The sequence below is a fragment of the Cavia porcellus genome, unplaced genomic scaffold (assembly GCF_034190915.1).
Source record: "Cavia porcellus strain 051 isolate PalLab524CR breed Dunkin Hartley unplaced genomic scaffold, mCavPor4.1 scaffold_17, whole genome shotgun sequence".
In the NCBI taxonomy this organism is placed as follows: Eukaryota; Metazoa; Chordata; class Mammalia; order Rodentia; family Caviidae; genus Cavia; species Cavia porcellus.
In genome coordinates, this window is record NW_026947500.1 from 44,849,732 (window position 1) to 44,868,439 (window position 18,708).

Below are 18,708 nucleotides of genomic sequence, written 5' to 3' on the forward strand. Positions count from 1 at the left end.
TCACTAGCCATTAGAGAAATGCAAATTAAAACTACACTGAGATTTCATCTCACTCCTGAAAGAATGCCAAGATCAAGAAAACTACCAATAACAAATGCTGGAGAGGCTGTTGGGAAAAAGGAACTCTCCTGCACTGTTGGTGGGAGTGTAAACTGGTGCAACCATTGTGGAGGTCAGTCTGGAGATTTCTCAGAAAGCTGGGACTGGAAGCACCATTTGACCCAGCTATTCCACTTCTAGGCATATTCCCAGAAGAACTGAAAGCATCATACCACCATGATACATGTGCACCCATGTTTATAGCAACACAATTTGTAATAGCCAGATCTTGGAAACAACCTAAATATCCATCAACTGAGGAATGGATAACAAAAGTTGTGGTATTTTTATACAATGGAGTACTACTCAGCTATAAAGAATGATCACGTTGAGACATTTATAAATAAATGGACGCAGCTCGAGACCATACTCATAAGTGAAATAAATCAAACTCACATGTACAAATACCAAATAGTTTCCCTAGTATAAGAAACGATAAGAATACCTGAAAGTACGTGGTAATCATAATTCCCAGTCACACTGGTTTGAAGCCATATAATGTTTTCACTCCTTAATTGGAATGATTTTAATCTGGGTTGTTTTATTTTATTGTCTGTGATACTACAAATAACTATTTTGAAGAAAAAAAGAGAATAATAGCTAGCACTGATTTAATATCATCCTGTTTTGAAGCCCCATCAAGTTGTTGTTCATTTGTTTCCATTGGTTCTAACATGTTGTATCTTATTATATCTTAATGTATGCAATAGTATAAGCAAATTTTTATAGACAAAGAGATAATATAGAAATTGATGTTCGATTTCTGCTAGCTGGTTCTAAATACCCTGCAATAATTTCATTCTCTTGAATGGTTTCACACTGTCTTGATAAGTTTGATGCTATAGTATATGAAGTTAGACTCAGATATTTCAAGGAAAGAGCCACTATGGTAACTACTATTGATGTCAGGCTATTTGGGGGTGAAACTCAATGATGCTTAAATTTTTCAGTTGTGACCAGTGTTGTTCTATTAATATGTTCTTTTTTTATCTCAATCTCCCCCCCTTTTTTCTTCCTTTTTTTAAATTAATTTATTTCTTAGTATCTTTTAACTAAGGGAAAACTAAATTAAAAATAGTGCGATAAATTAAAGTAACTTTTTTGTTTCTCTATTAACCTGATTTGAACCCCTGTAGTGTTCTCCATATCTTGTTCTGACTGATTTTATTATATTCTGTTTTGCTTAATAGTATCAAGTTTGAGGGTATAGGCAACCATTTGGAAGGCAACCAGATATTCTATGATACCCGTTATTGTTTGACTATTATCTTCTTTGGAATCCTGTAAGCTTTCCAATGTGAGTTTTATTGGTCTTCTGTACAGTTTTGTTCAATTATTTTATACCAGCTGATATAGGCTACTCTTTTTAGGATAACAAGAGGCATAATGGTAACCATTGTTGATCACCTAGTAATCCCTTTTTTTTTTCATTATATACTATGTCCATCCTCCTGATCTAACTGACTCTGTTTTGCTTGTCACACTGGGTTTTTCTTTGGTCTGTCTTGTTTGTTTTGTTTTGTTTTTTGTTTTTGTTTTTTTTGGGGGGTTTTTTTTGGGTTTTTTTTTTTTTTTTTTTGCTTTTTTAAAATCTTTTTTTTTCCTCTTCAAAGAAAAAGTTATAAAAACTGTGGGAGTAATGGAAACTAAAATGTGTGATTGTTAGCATAAAAAAGAGAGGAAGGAAAGCGATCTAAAGGATATAACTGCAAGTATATTTAAATATGTAAGATAGAGAACCATATTGCTGAGTTTTTCTTGGATCATTGAACAGAACTGACTACAATCTCACTGTGTTAATGTCTCCTTTGTATGCTTTAATTTTGTAATCTGGACAGCTGTTTCTAAGATGACAATATGTGATCTATTAACTGGTGAATTCTTACTGTATATTTTTTCTCTTGAAATTCTGTATTACTTCTAACCTTTTACTGGTTTGCTTTGTTTAGTTTTGTTTTTCTCTTTAAATAAAAAAATGAGATTATAGGTGATAATAGAGATCAGATATAAGTTCTTGCATGTACTGTGAACATCTTGGAGATTATGCAGCACAATTTTGTTACCTATGAAAAAGCTCTTTTTTGTTAAGAATGTAATTTCAGTAAAATGATGGCCTGCCACGTGGCACCTTGGGACAAAAAGCGGTGTGCCATCCAGATGAAGCCTGCTCTCTGATCCGGAATGCCAAAACCATGTTCTCCTTTTGTCCCACCCTGATTGAACAACCAGAGGTAAGGAGGTTCCCCCCAGTATCACCAGTTGTTCTCTTTGCAACTCAGTCGGCCCCGCATGTTAGAAAAAAAACAATTGCAAAGGTTTGAGAGACTTGAGAAAATGCCCCTCAGCCAGTTAATAGAGATAGCACAAAAGGTCTTTAAAAACAGGGAGAATTTACAAGAAGCTACCAACAAAAAGATAACCAAGGTATTAGAATTGTTCTATGAGAGAGAATTTTTTAAAAAGTACAGGAGTTTCTGGGGGCAGTTGGATACTGTAGGCTATGGATTCTAAATTTTTCTGAAATATCTCGCCCCTATATGACTCCCTTAAGGGAGAAACTCACTGAACTGGACTGATGAATGTGAACGGGCCTTCCAGCAGCTCAAGTGGGCCTTGACAGAGGCTCCAGCCCTGGGACTCCCTGACGTTACCAAGCCATTTACCTTGTTCATAGATAAACTCAGGGGCATTGCCAAAGGAGTCTTAACTCAGGACATTGGCCCTTGGAAGAGGCCTATAGCCTGCCTCTCCAAAAGACTTGATCCGGTGACAAGAGGATGGCCCCCCTGCCTGAGAATGCTAGCTGCAGTGGCAATGTTACTTAAAGAGACTAAAAAAATACTTACTTATGGACAAAAGATTTTGATGGTGACATCCCACAGTTTAGAGACTCTTATCAAAACCCCTCCAGAAAAATGGCTTTCGAACACTAGAATTTTACACTATCAGGCCCTGCTCGTAGACCCAGAGTCAGTAGTTTTCAAGACTTCTTCAGCTTTAAACCCAGCCACCCTTATGCCTGACAATGACCCGGAGGAACAAAGGACACCTCTCCATGAGTGTGCTGACAGCCTCGAACTGCAGCAGAACCTACGGGCTGATCTTACTGACCAGCCTTTGGGTGCTGACAACTACTTCACTGATGGAAGCAGCTTCATCCAGAATGGCAAATGAGTGGCCAGGGCAGCAGTGACCACCGAAAAGGAGGTTCTCTGGGTTAAGCGGTTACAGCCTGGCACCTCTGCCCAAAAGGCAGAGCTCATTGCTTTGACTGAGGTGCTAAAACTAGCCACGGGAAAGAGGGTAAACATTTTTACTGACAGTAGATATGCTTTTGCTACTTCACATGTACATGGAGCCATCTATCAGGAGTGAGGTCACTTAACCTCACTAACCTCAGCTGAGACTAAGACAAAAAAAAATGCTCCACAGATCCTAGACTTGCTGGCAGCAGTCTGGCTGCCTCAGCGGGGTGCTGTTATTCACCCTAGGAAACAATTTGGCTGATCAGGCCTCTTGAAAAAAAGCCACTACATCAGAGGGGCCAACTGAGGAGGTAACTGCTCTGATGCTAGTCCCTCTGACCTTATCAGAACCAGGCTACACAAAGAAAGACCTGCAGTTAGCATCTAAACTTGGAGCGAAGTCCCCCACCCAGGAGGCTGGTACCAGTTACCTGATAAACAAGTACTGTTACCGGAGGCACTAGGGTGGGAGCTGTTACACCGGGCTCACCAGACTATCCATTTAGGAACTAAACTTGCAGAATTGTTCAGAACTCGGTTTTTTATTCCAAAAACTCTCCAAACTGACTGCCTCTTTGAGCTCCAGATGCCCACAGTGCTTGTTAGTCATCTCAGTCAAGAGCTCTATGCTGGAGACCATCCAACATTGAGAAATTGTTCCAGGAGAACATTGGGAACTTCATGGACATGGTAAAGCCTGGTTTACAGAGACGCCGCTATCTCTTGGTATTAGTAGACACCTTTACTGGCTGGGTAGAGGCTTTCCCTACTAAGTCTGAGTCAGCCTTAGTGGTAGTTAAGAAGCTATTGCATGAGATCATACCTCGATTTGGCCTCCCACTACCCACTACCCATTGATGGATGGACCCCATCCATCAATGGGGTCCAATAATGGTCCAGCTTTCATAGCCCAAGTCACCCAAAAGTTAGCCCAGGCATTAAAGATTAATTGGAAAACTCCACTGTGCCTACCGGCCACAAAGCTCAGGGCAAGTAGAGCACATGAACCAGACTATTAAGGATACTTTAGCTAAATTGACCTTGGAAACTGGCGATAATTGGGTGAGCCTTCTTCTCTTTGCACTGTTAAGAGCTAGATGTACCCCATATGTTTCTGGAATTTCCCCCTTTGAAGCCATGTTTGAGAGGCCCCCGCCATTGGTTCCAAGATTTTCAGAAGACAAATTAGCTGAAATTACTAATCAAGATCTTATTAAGTCCCTGAAGACACTCCAACCTGTGTTGGCCTCGATCCACCAGCTGTTTAGACAAAAACCCCCGGACCTGCCTTCAGAGATGCCACTCAAAGCACCATGTCACCATTGAGACTCCCTTGAACCCCGCTGGGAAGGACCATTCACTGTGGTGCTCAGTACCCCCACTGCCGTCAAGGTAGCAGGAAAAACTGCGTGGATTCACCATACTCACATAAAGCCACTGGAAATAGAGGACAATGAGGGACATACTCAGTGGACTACAGCAGACTGGTAACCCCTTAAAGTTAAAATTGATTAAATATAGTTAAATTACACCAGTCATGAACTGCTTTAGCTTGCTTGCTTTGATTTTAATAACATTGATACCGACCTTGCACAGTGGCTTTGGTCCCCCTGTAAGCAAGGAACAATTGTTGAGATCTTTGTATGGGAGCCCCTGTGATTGCAGAGGGGGCTATATTACTAAAGGTAAACACACCAACTGGGGGGGAATTATACATACAATAGGAAAAAAGGATCATGATCCTTCATGATCCACATAAATGATAAATTGTATACATACAGTCTTCGGACAGATTGTGGAGACAAGTTAGCATTCCTTGTTGCTATAGCCTCAGTTATATATAGGGGGTTTGACCCAAAGGTGGATGTGTATGTTAAAGCCCCGTGTGATACCTAACAAAGGCAGCCAGCCAGGGCCATGCCCTCAGAATTGTTCTTAGTATTCAGAAATGCATTCCTCCTGCTATGACTCTGTACAAGAATGTATAGGCATAGATAGCAAAACTTACTTCACTGCTGAGCTTATGAGGACAAGGGCTGAAAGTGTTGGAGGTGATTGGTCCACCAATCCAACAGTAATAGGAAGTTCAAAGTATTCCCAAGCCTCATGTCTCGGCACGGTTGGTAAATCAGTGTGCTGGAGCAGGGTGGCCCCTATACATGTGTCTGATGGGGGCGGCCCACAAGATAAGATCAGAGAACTCATGATTGAGGAACGAGTCAAGTAGCTAACAAAAATAATGTTTCCCCAGATACATTACCACCCCTTGATGCTGCCTAAATCGTGGGGAGTTGATCTGGATGCTCAAACTTCTGATATTCTAAAAGCCACTCATAAAGCCTTAAATGCTTCCAACCCAATTTTGGCTGAAGATTGCTGGTTACGCATGGCACAGGGCTCCCCCATGCCCCTTGCGATCCCCACCAATGTTTCTCTGACCACTCTGGAGGAACAAGATTACTTAAACTGTAGTGCTGGTCCCCCCTTTAGAGTACAACCAGTAGGCTTCAAGGACTCTCTCTGTCTCCAAGGAGGTTTTTATAACAATATCTTCGACATTGATGTGGGGTTCATTGCATTTACTAATTGTAGTTCCATAGTTAACTGGACTACCTCCCTTTATCCTGCTGAAGGGCAATTATTTATTTGTGGAGGAAATATGGCCTATACTTTCCTCCCAACTAACTGGACAGGGATATGTATAATAGCTGTCCTGTTGCCTGATATAGAGATCCTACCTGGGGATGAGCCTGTCCCCATTCCTAGTTTAGATTACATTACGGACTGCTCAAAGAGGGCAATTCAATTTATCCCTTTATTGGTAGGCCTAGGAATATCAGGAGCCTTAGGTATGGGGGCAGCAGGAGTAGTTGGTTTCTGTCCAACTTTATAACCAAATCCTTAGTGATGTGCAGGCATTATCTAGTACCATTCAGGTCATTCAAGACCAAATAGACTCGTTGGCTGAAGTAGTTCTCCAAAACAGAAGGGGGCTAGACCTCCTAATGGCGGAACAAGGAGGGATCTGTGCGGCATTGCAGGAACGATGCTGCTTTTATGTAAATAAGTCTGGTATTGTCAGAGATAAAATCAAGAGACTACAGGAAGACCTAGTTAAAAGGAGGAGAGAGCTATTTAAAAACCCTTTATGGAGTGTCTGGAATGGAATCCTGCCCTATCTCCTCCCCTTTCTTGGATCATTGTTAGAGGCACTGCTCCTGGTCACAGTAGGTCATTGTATACTCAGAATAACTGCATATGTCAGACAACAAATGCAAGGCATAAAGTTGATGATGTTATGCCAGCACGCCTACGAGCCCGTACCTCAAAATCCTTAAAAATTAGGTCAAAGATTTGACCTCAGTCACAACATCAGAGGGGAATGTTATAGCCTAGTTCTAACCATTGCACCTCATTTCTGTTCTGTATGTGCTGCTCAGCCCCCCACCCTTCCTATCTTTCTAGGTTAAGTTTCAATTTCCTGAGAAAGCTATAAAAGCCTTAGGTATCAGTTTCCTGTAACCTTCTCCCCTACCCCTCATCCAGCTATCTGTAATAAAATGTGCTGTCCTTAAGAAACGTTTAACTACAAAGAAGTTATCAAACTGGGTCAAAGTTTGAAACCTTCCTGTGGTTTTTAGCTTTAAAAACTTAATCCCTCAGCTGAGGCATGCAGTCTCCAAATTAGCTCCCGGGGATTGCGTCACCAAGCCTGGCCTAAAATAAAGCCTTTGCTCCCCAAGTTTTAATTTCTTGCTTCCTTGGGTTTTATTCCAGGGTCCGAGCTATCACAGTCACATCCCTAGAATAACGTACATCATTTGTTTCAGTTCGTACATACTTTTGTCTTTTTGATGTCCAATATTTATGGCTCTGGTGGGTTTCAGATGAGCAAAATTGTGACAGAAATGTGGACAGGAAAAGCCAGGTTTATGAGTTTTTAAAATGTATTGTTAAGAGTTAGACTAGAGGCCATGCGTGTTACGTTTTGGCAAAGAACTGGTCTACATTTTGCCTGTTCCCTGAGGCTTGGCAGAAGGTTGAGTATAAGGACTTGGAGACTGACTGCTTTGGTGAAGAAAATTTAAAGGCAGTCCACTGTTCTGACAGTGTCATGAGTTTTAATGTCTGCTTTTAGCCAGATTTATAGTGATAATTGGGGGTATTCTTGAAGAGATTAGAGCCATTAAATGAGACCAGTACTTTGAATGAGAACAAGAAGAAAGATGCCTTGAGGGCATGTTGGTAATCTGCAGGATCTCATCCTCCTGTAGGCTCAAAAGTACTAAAGTGTAAATCTTTCATTTGAAAAGAGAGGGCTGGGGCACCCTGCTCAAGAAGGACCACATAAGGAATTGGTTCACTAGGAACCCTTTCCCCATGCCCAGATATCCATTCCCTCAAAGGGTGCTGCAGCCGTGTTTCAAGGGGGCCTGGCTACTGCTCAACCTGTCAGCAAATCTGTGCATCATCTTCATTCAGATTTTAAACAAAGGCCTGCAAGGCCAGGCAAAGCACTTCTAAGATAAATGCTTACCTAAGCAGTGGAAATAAAGTTAGAGGTGCAGTGGTGACCCAGAAATGTTGGAGATTCTAGGAATGAATACACAAGGGTCTCCTGAAGAAAGGCTCAGGAGCCTGCTGTGGATGAGATCATGCAGCCATTTCAACAGAGAAGCCCTGTGGGCTGCAGCTTCCAAGGTCAAAGAGATGGGGCTGTGCAAGCCTTCTGGAATTCACAGTTCACTACCATGTGTCCTGAATGCCAAACATAGAGCTCTGGGACTTAACACTTGACTCTCTGGGTTTCTGTCTATCTTTGGTCTGATTCTTCGCCATTTTGGAATGGAAATATTTATTCTGTAGAATTTCATATTAAAATCAAGTAACTTGCTTTTTGGGTTTTTACAGAGGGTTATAGAAAAAAATCTGCCTTGAGTCTCATAAGAGACTAACTTGGACTCATGAGAATATTGAGTATTGGAATTGTTGAGACTTTCAAAAAGGGATTCTTGGGCAGGGATGTAGCTCAGAGGCACAGCACCTGCCTGGCAAGCACGAAGTCATGAGTTCAATTCCAGGCACAAAGGAAAAGAAAAAGGATTCTGGTATTTTTTGTTGTTACGCAGGATACTTGTACCACATTGGGCAGAATTTGATACTCGTTATTACCTGTATTGTTTTTTATCGGTACCAGGAATCGAACTTACGACCGTCTGCTTGCAAGGCAGGTGCTTATGCTGCTGAGCTATATTACCCTCATTTGCAGTTCAAGAATATTTGGAAGAGATGTGTTTTTGATAGGGATTAGAATGTGATAGCTAAACTCGTCAAATTGTTTGGTGTGGGAGGCACCAAAGGCTTGGTGGCCCATAAAGGCATGATCCTGTGCTCTGTTTCTCTTTTGGCTTGTTTATTTGTTTGCCTACTTGCTTTCAGACAGGGTCTCACTATGCAGTTCAGTTTGCTTTGAAATCACTATATGGCCCACGCTGGCCTCAGACTCACAGTGACCCTCCTGCCTCAGCCTCCCAAACAAATACTACCATTACAGGTGTCCACCAGCATGCCTAGCATCTTCAGACTATTTCTGTTCCCTTACACGTTTCTCTGGTTCCGATCACCTGCCTGGCTTCCCAACTGCCACGAACTAAATAGCTTGACTCTGCCATGCCTGTTTCCTGCCATGAGCTTTCTATGCTGGAAGAACCTGATCACAGACTAAGCCCTCTGCAAACATAAGCCTGATAAACCCTGTCTCCATAAGTTGTATCAGGTAAACTGCTTCATTAACGGGAGAACTGAGTGATCCAGTGGGTGACTATACCTTACCACAACCACAACTGACTACGTATTATACACGGAATAAGACAGGAGTATCAAATTGCTTAGCACAGATAAATGATAAGGGTTTAAGGAAGTGGAAATGCCAATTAGTCTGATTTGATCACTGCATACATTGCACCAATGTACTTGAATTACACACCGGACTTTGTAAACATGTACATTTTTTTTCTGTGTAGTGACCTTAAACCCAGAGCCTTGAACTGAGTGATGCACCCCATCTTATAAAAGTTTTTAATTTTTGAGAAATGATCTTGGTGAACTTTCCTAGGCTGTGTTTAACTTGCTGTCCTCCTACCTCAGCCTTCAGAGACTACACACATGCACCATTGTACAAAGCAAGAATGAAGTTTTTAAACATTAAGAAATGAAACTCAAATACAATTTAAAAATACTAGCATTCGGGGGCTGGGGATTTAGCTCAGCAGCATAAGCGCCTGCCTTGCAAGCAGGCAGTCATGAGTTCGATCCCTGGTACCAATGGAAAAAAAAAAATACTAGCATTCTACTGCATCCCCACTTATGTACTGGGACATTGATTTTCTTTTTTGAAAATGTCTTGTAGCCAAGCAGAGAAAACCAACACATCCCAAAGTACACAAGACGAAATAGCAATTAAATTCCTGTGGCTGAGTGGGATTGGTGTCAGAGATAACCATCTAAGATTTCAGGAGATGTGGACACCAGGATCGCATCCCCATTTAACAAAAACTAGCTAGAGGGAGGCGGAACCTACCCTTAGTCAAAGTGGGCGCACTCCAGGTTACAAGCGCTCCCATCTGGCCCGTGGAACACATTTGACTTCACACCTCCTGCAGAGGACAGATAAATGTGTTCTCAATGTAAATATTCCATCTGTGAGGAGAGGCGCTGATTAACTCCCTGAGCCTCAGCAACTTGGAACAATCGGGAAAAAACTGTGCTGATTTATGACAGTAATTTTTAGACTCTGTGCTCTAATGTGCACATGAACCACCCGGGATCTTGTTAAAATACAAATTTTCACCCAACTGGTCATTGTGGGACCTGGGCTCATGTACTCACAATAAGTTCCCAAACGATAAGGATACTGCTACTGCAAAGACACACGTCTGGTTCTACAGTTTTGGGGACCTTGGAATGTGTCTCTGCTTGTAAGAGAACTCTTCTGGGACTGAAGCTGGGCCCCTCTGGTGCTAATTGCAGTCAGACCTGGTTCAGGGCTGGCCTGAGGTGGGAAGTCAAGAGAAAACAAAAAAATCACTGAACTTACCTTTCTAAAGTTTTGAAGATATTGATAGAACATATAATAATGCTTATCAACGTCTTCCATGGGCCCAGGTCATTTAAAACACACACACGCACATGCATACACACGTGCACACATATGCACACACCAGGAAAAAAAAAAACCCACAACACTGCAGGAATTCTGGAACTAGACTAAGTTCGTTTCTCAGTTCTGCTTCAGTCTTCCATCAGTAAAACTGAGGGTCATACTAGTATCTAAATCCTAACGTCTTGTGAGAATTGAATGAATATATGGAGTAAAATGAATTTTTAAATTACAAGAATTTTCTTTCATGAGTGAGGGACCTTCTCCCCCCATTTCAAAACCAAAACTCATGGGAATGCTAAGTGTAGTTTTTAAACTGATCCCCCAGACCTGGTTGTTACTAGGTCTGCTAATGTGGTCATTAATTGTAGTCTGTCGGCTTTAATGGATTAAGAAACGCCTGGTAGGTTACTGGAGCCCACTTCTGGAGGTGTCTGTGGGTGCTCCCACAGACGGTTAGCACTTGGGCCAGCATACATAAGGGGAACCGGCTCACCGGAGTGGCGCCATCCAATAGGTTTGCAGCCCTGGAGGAACAAAAGGGAAAGGGAGGCACTGGCACGCATCTGCAGAGCTCCGTCCTGCTTGCTGGGAGTCCTCTCCTGCTGCCATCAGGCGTGCCCATCGGCCTGCAGCCTTCAGCCTCCCATCCCAGTGGCTCCCTGGGAGCCTCCAGCCTTCGGTCTGGCTGCTACTACATTCTGGATGCATTTCATTTCGCATTTTCCAGGCTTTGGACTGAGCGGCTCCTGGGCTTTCTGGCTCACCAATTCTCAGCAAGCCATTGTAGGCTTTACCGTATCTTGCTCTACATTTGACTATTTGTAGAGACCCATATCAGTAAGAGAGGCATCTGCATCACAATGCCATGTGCAAACACACTAGCATGCATAGAATTCAGCAATAAGAAATCACTTCTTAGCCAGGCGTGACGCTGCATGCCTGTAATCTCAGCACCCTGGAAGCTGAGGCAGGAGGGCTGGGCTACATAGTGAGTTCAAGATCAGCCTGAACTACCTAATGAGACAGTCTGTAAAAACAAAAGCAAAAAAGAAATCACTTCTTATTAATATTATGAGAGGGGGAGGAAAAATAAAAATAAAAAAGATTGCGAGGGCCCCAGGATATAGCTCAGTGGCATGGCATCTGCCTGGCAAGTGCAAAGTCCTGAGTTCGATTCCTGATACAAAAAGAAAAGAATATGAGATTAGCAAACTTATTAAAAATAGGAGGTTAGCAAAGTTTGAGTATGAAACGTAAGGTAGCCTTCCAGATGTTATACTGTTCTAAAGTAAGCATTATATCCATTATAATTTGCAGCACACTTGCAAATTATAGGAGGAAAGGTTTATTCTGGCTGACAGTTTGTAGAGGTTTAAGTCTACGGTTGCTTGTCTCCCAGGCAGGGTGGCACAGCAGAAGGGCTTGGTGGAGGAGAAACAGTCCACAGGCTGAGGGAGATGTTCCCTAAAAGAGGAAGACATTTGCACAACGCTGGATCCTAAATAGTCAGGCATGCAGCTCCTGACCAATCAGAAAGCCATATTCACAATGCTTCATTTGCATCTCGATAGTCACAGAATCAATCACAAGATGCTAGACGCAATCCTTCATTTACATACAGGCACAACCAATCAAAAGACAGTTTCTGATCCTTGATTAACACGGAAGGGGGGACTGCTTCTGCCCGGAAGAAGACGAGAGAATGCAGCAGCGCTGAGGGCCCAGGCCCTGCTGTCCACACAGAAGCCATCACTTGACCCCTGGGCACGGCTGCTGCGGACGCGGCAAGGAGCTGGGGTGGACGCACGCAGGGTGCAGGGACCTGCCTCCCATACCTTGAGCTCCAGAACCAGGATTGCCATGCACGCTCCCCGCCAGGGGGCGCTGCGGGATAGGAAACGCCCAGGCTCGCGCCCTCGGGTCAGCAGCTCCCCAAGCCTAAGGGGACTGTCTCCAATCCACTCCCTGGGCAAGACGCATCGTACCACTCCGGTCCCTGGGGGTGGGGGTTGTTTGTTTATATGTTTTGTCTTTTTGAGACAGGCTCTCGCTGTGCAACTCAGGCCGGCCTGGAGTTCACTTCGTAGCTCAGGCTGGTCTCCAACTCCTGCTGCTCCTCCTGCCTCAGCCTCTCGCGTGCTGGCCACCATGCCCAGACAACAGCTGCTGTTTTGACAATCATCAGGCTGACTGAGGCCTTTAGAGATACTTCCTGCTGTGCTGAACCCTTTCTTTTTAAGTCTTCTATGGTTGAAAGTGGGGCAGAACGGCTGGACTGGACCCGGGCCTGATGGCACCCTGGTCAGGAGCAGCAGCAGGAGGAGATGATTGTGCCCCCTGGGCCTTGAGGGTGCCTGCCCTGATCCACCTTGTATGCTTCTGGAGATGCGGCACTCACTCCCAAGGCAGCAGGTTCAATGGGCTAATGGGATATAATGCCCCGCACACAGTAGGTGCAGAATAAACCCCACAGTGCTCCAGATATGTCCCAAACGTACATGAACCTTTATCCCTGCAGCATTCTGCAGGGCCGAAACTTCTGCCTTCCTTGCTCCTGCCCCACACTTGCACCTGGCAAGCTCCTACAAATCCCCAGAAGCCCTGACTCCAAGATCCATATCTTTTTTTTTTTTTTTCTAGAAAGCTGGGAGCACCCATTGGCACCCAGTTCTGACTGGGCCCACTTGATATGCTGTAAGTTCCCACAGAGGGAAGAAATCCTGAGGTAGTGGCCATGGGCAGAGCTTGATGAATAATGAATTCATGAGGTAGATGTGATGATGCATGTCTGTCTTCCCTGCACTCTGGAGGCTGAGGCAGGAAGATCACTCAAACTGCAGGCCAGCCTGGACTCCATAGCAAGACCTTGTCAAAAAAAAAAAAAAAATACTTTGCAGGACAGAAGCTTTCATTTGCAAGAGGAAAGGAGAAGGGATTGAAGGGATTTTAGTTTGCAGAGGTGGCACGGCTCAAGCTGGCCTTGAACAGATGACCAAGCAGCGGCCCCGAGGTGAAGCCTGATTCCAGGGTGTTCGGGCCTGGAACCCTCCCGCCAGGGGACTGTTTGGCTCCCGTGAGGACTGTCCCCTGGGCAGGACCTGCAGGTGACAGACTGAGGACCAGGGCCCACTGGTCAGCCAGCAGCTGTCCCTGCAAACCCTGCAAAGTAGTTCTGGGCGGCCTCAGCTTGAAGCAGCGGGGTCAGTGAGGTGAGGTCGGTTTCTCCTGTGTGGTGAACACACGGTAGCCAAGCCCTCAGGAGCGCAGGGCCCAAAATAACACTGGCCATGTGCCACTTTCCATTACTTCCTGTACTGGACATCTGTCAGTCCAAGCAAACACTGAAGTTTCTGCAAAAATCACATTTTTGAGTCCCTCAAATGAGGGACTCAATTGAGGTCAAATGAGCTCTAAAACAAAGTTTCCCTGGTCTAACCCTCTGCTTAGTGGGTAACAGTTTCAGGGCCCAGAACTTTGTCCTCTGCCCCCCGGTGGCCTGTGCGCCGCCTCCGGAAGGTGTGGTTCTCTGAGCACCTGCTGTGTATCCAGCCTGGGCACTGGACAGCCGGGGTGACAGGCAGGCATGGCCTCACCCTCAAGCTGCAGACCAGGTGAAGGGGAGGGAAGGGGCAGCTGCCAGCTGCTGGGTCCTGGGTACCCTGGGGACTGGGGACCAGGCACTGAGAAGGTGGGGACAGGTCCCTGAGCAGGTCCCGGAGGACGCAGTGTGGCTCCTTGTAGGCAGGGCCAGGTCTGGAGCCAGCTGTGACCTCGCACACAGTGGAAGCCCAGCAAGTGGGGAGATGAGGGCAAGGTCAGAGGCCCACCCAGCAGGAGAGCCGAGATGCTGGGGAGGCCTGGGGATCACCTGCACCCCAACCTGGCTGGCCCTGCTCCTGCAGGATGAGAAGGAAGTGTCCCAGTGGGTCCTGCTGTCTTCCTGACCCCCTGGCTGCTCTGTGTGACCTAGGCATGATCTCAGGGATCACTTCTGCTCTCTGGGCCTCAGTTTCCCTCCCCTCCCCCATGGGAGTAATATTTAAATGGCAAGGGCTGGGCAGCAACAGAGTGACACTGGCTCTCTGGATCCAGGGCCCATGTTGATGTTTAAACCCTAAGTCTGGGCTCTGGGAACCAACCTGGAGAAGCCATGGCCCCGCCCACCTTCCCTTGCCCCGCCCACTGCAGGCCCCGTCTGTTTCAGGCCCCGCCCCTAGCACTAGGCTCCCACTGCCCTAGCTGACCCTCCCCAGGCTGGGGACCCTGGTCTCCAAGGAGCTGACCCTCTCTCCTCCCTGCTAAGGCTGCAGCAGCAAATCAGGGCACGGAGTGGGCGACCACCACCCCCTCCCCAGTGGCTGTCAGCTCTCAGGCTGTCAGCTTCCAGGTTGAGTCCTCTGGGTCCTGGCCTCATTCTGACCTGTGGTGGTGCCTGTACCCTGGGTGGATGCCCAAGCACTTGGGAATCCCCACCTGTAGCTGAGATTAGTGACTTAGTGAGACCCTGTCTCCAGGTAACAACCTGCCCAGTGTCCCAGGACCCTGGGCAGCACCCCTGAGCCTTGCTGCCCAGACCCTGGGCAGCACCCCTGAGCCTTGCAGGGTGAGGGCACCTGGGTCGGAGCCACTGGAGCGCTGAGCAGCTGGGCAAGGTGCACACACTTCAGCAGGTTCAGGTTGGCTCCAGTGTGGGGGAGGGGCATGCTAGGTGCCGAATATATGGAGCCAGGGCAAAGGCCTGGGGGGACTGGAGGAGCCTGGGTGCGTGTAAAATGTTCCTTGGGTGTGGGGAGGAGGGACACGAGGGACCTGCTGGTCACTGGCTCCAGGCAGCAAAGGAGGTCCAGAGCCAAGGCCACCGTGGCCTTGAACGCCAGGAAAGCAGGAGCTGGCGGGGCTGAGCCTGGTCAGTGGGGACGACATGGTCACCTGGGTCTGTCCCACCTGCAGGTGATCCTGACCCCCACCTCAGACTGGCAGGGATGCAGGAGGGATGCTACAGAGCTGCAGCACCAGGCCCTGGCTGTGAACCTTGGGCAGGAGTGGACAATGCCCCCCACCACCCTAGAATCACCTCTCCCTGAGAGTGGCCTGCACCACAGTAAACCCTTCCCAGTGCTCTGCTGTTCTCTGTTCTTTCCACCCTGGGAGCTCTGGCCGGGCCTGGACCTGGGCCCCTGTGTGCTCCCAGGCCGGCCCACTTGGGGTTGGAGGGAGCACTGGCCTGGCCTGTGGAGGCCCTGGCTTCCATCCCCAGCATCTCAGGAAAGGAAAGAATGTGGTGAAGACTGGAGAGACTCGGCCACAACAGGGCTGCTGGCTGAGCTACAGCAGGGTGAGGCGGGGAGCAACACAGACCCGGCTTCTGCTGGTTTCTGTCCCGTTTGTCACAGCACCCACAGGAAGCCCACGCTCCACTGTGTGTGCACCCAGGCAGGGGAGAGCTCCAGCTGTGGCGGGGCTGCCCTGGGCCACACTGCGTGGATGTCAGGTTTCCTTGGAGTCCCACAGTCAGGCAGGGCAGGGCATGGAATCCCCGGAGACCTTAGGGGTGAGTGGCACCACCCAGCAGACCACAGGCCTGACGGGTCCTGAGGGCAGAGGGCAGGGAGAATCTCACAGAAAGCACAGAACAGCTTCTCATGGCCGCTTCGGAATGTACAAGCCCAGCCTCCAGGACCTGGAACCTGACGGCCGAGAAGCCTTGGCCCAGGTGGCTACCACCCCCCTGTGGTCAATTTCCCAACGGGGACAACCACCAGGATACATGCACTGCACTTCCCTCCCTGAGAGACAGGCCCATCACAAGCCGCATGACCAGTCCCCTCTACTCTGGTCAACCCCTCCTCTGCATCTCCGGTCACCTTTGACCCTGGCACCGGCACCTGGCACCGAGGCCCAGCATCAGCTTCCCAGTCAGGATGCCCCGTGGAGAGGCCCCCCAGGCATGGGGACCTTGTGGAGCCCTGGTCATGGGGACCTGAGCTGCCTGGGGCCAGACGCCTTCTGAGGAGCTGGGGTTCAACTGCCCAGGAACAAAGGCGCCGGCAAGGACGGAAGGACAGATGATGTCTCTGCCCAGATGAACTCTGGACACTACTAGGCCTCTGGCCCTCGGGGTCATCTCTGGACGCCAGCACCGGCCACTCCTCAGGTGGGTTCTGCTCGCCGGCCACAGCATCCAACGAAGGGTGCAGCAGCACAAAGATGGGGTCCTAGAGATAGCGGGAACAGGGACCCTTGAAGGGGAGAGTGGCGTGCAGAGGCGGGGCCTGGGGAGGGGGCGGGGACCTGGGGAGGGGGCGGGGCCTGGCTCCTGGGAGCAGGTTGACAGGGCCGTGGTAGGTGGGCGGGGTCATGGAGGGTGGGGCCTGATTGGCTGGCGTCTGTGGCGGGTGGGTGGGACTGGAGCGCTTACCAGGGAAGATGTCAGCTCCTGAGAGCTGCCCACCAGCTGCTGCCCCTCCAGAAAGCCCTCCAGGTCCCTCTCTCCTGTCCTCCTCCCCCTCCCCTTGCGCCTCCTTTTCCCTCTGCTCCTCTCCCTTCTCCTTTTCTTCTCTCTTTCCCCTCTGGGTGTGGAACCCAGGGCATGCCGGGCCTCCCCTCCCGTCCCCTTGGTCACCTGTCTGAACTCTGCCTCTGCTCCTTCCTGGCCCCCCTCTTTTTGTGGTACTGGGGGCTGAACCCAGCGCCTTCCCACTGCGCTACATCGCCAGCCCTTTTTCCAGCTGTTTTGATTTTGACACAGGGCCTCACTAAATTTCCCAGGCTGGGCTCTAACTTGTGATCCTCCTGCTTCAGCCTCCCAGAGTGCTGGAATGATTCCTGCATAATAGCTCCCTGTCCCCAGCACATCACTGACATCACCACATAATGTGGGTGCTCAGGAAAGGCAGGCTGTGTCCCAGTGTGGCGGCGCTGCTGGAGACCTTGGGACTATTACTTAACCTCTCAGGGCTATGCCATTCCTTCAGCCTTGGTAATAAAAAAGGGTGGTAGCCCACGACCTGTGATCCCAGGTTAAAAGACTGAGGCAGGGGTCAGGGTTTATCTCAGCAGGGTAAGTGCCTGCTTGGCAAACTCGAGGTCATGAGTTTGATCCCCGGTCCTCTCTCCCCCAAAAAAAACGACTGAGGCAGGAAGATCATGAGTTCGAGTCCAGCCTGGGAAATTTAGCAACTTAGTAAGATCCTGTCTCAAAAAATAAAAATGGGGGGAAAAAAGCTTAGGGACATATCTTAGGGTGAAGGCCCTGAGTTTGATCCCAGTCCCGTATGCATAAAGAAATCAGTTTATAACCCTAAGGCTGTGCCAGGGAAGGTGGATTCCATGAACAGGCAGGAGATGTACTAGATACACCCACAGAAAAGCAGAGTATGCGGTGTGCGGACCGAAAACCAAGAGGCAGGGAGGCGGTCGTGTCAGAGGGGCAGGGAAGCTGGCTTCAAGTGCTTCAGTGACCCATGTTGGGGCCGTGTGAACAAGAAAATCCATGTACAGCTGGATTATAGCCCAACGTGCAAAATAAATATCCATGTGTCCATACAGATATGACTAAAAGAATATGTGAAGAAAGGGCCGGGCATTTAGCTCAGTGGTGTAAGCACCTGCCTGGCAAGCACAAGGTCATGAGTTCAATTGCCAGCACCAAAAATGTGGAGGAAGGAGACCCAGTACTGGGTGGAAGAACTCCAAAGCACAGGGTGTGATGGGGCACTATGTAACCCAGGCTGGCCTCATACTCATGGAAATCTTCCTGCCTCAGCCTCCTGAGAATTATGCACCACAACACCCAGCAAAATCTAAAGCATTTACACATCTTCTCGGTCCCAAAGGATGGATGGAGCTCCCGCTCTTTAACTGTAGGCTATGCATGGCAACTGCTTACCAAAGAAGATCACGTGGAATGGGAGTGACAACTTACAAATGTTTTCAGCTAAGGATCAGGGCCATCCCCAGCTGAGATGTCACATAGACTTGGGCACCTCTGTGCTGCAGTGGCCAGCGTGTTGCACCACCCCCCACTTCAGTCCCAGGTCGAGGAAAAATCAGACCCCATTGGAGGGACAGTAGCAGAACAACCAGCCAATGCACCCCTAAGCTGTCAAGGTTGCAAGGCATGATGGGAGACATGACTGTGACCTTGGCTACTCATTGGGGTGAAGCAGGAGGATCTCAATTTCGAGTGACGCCTGAATAACT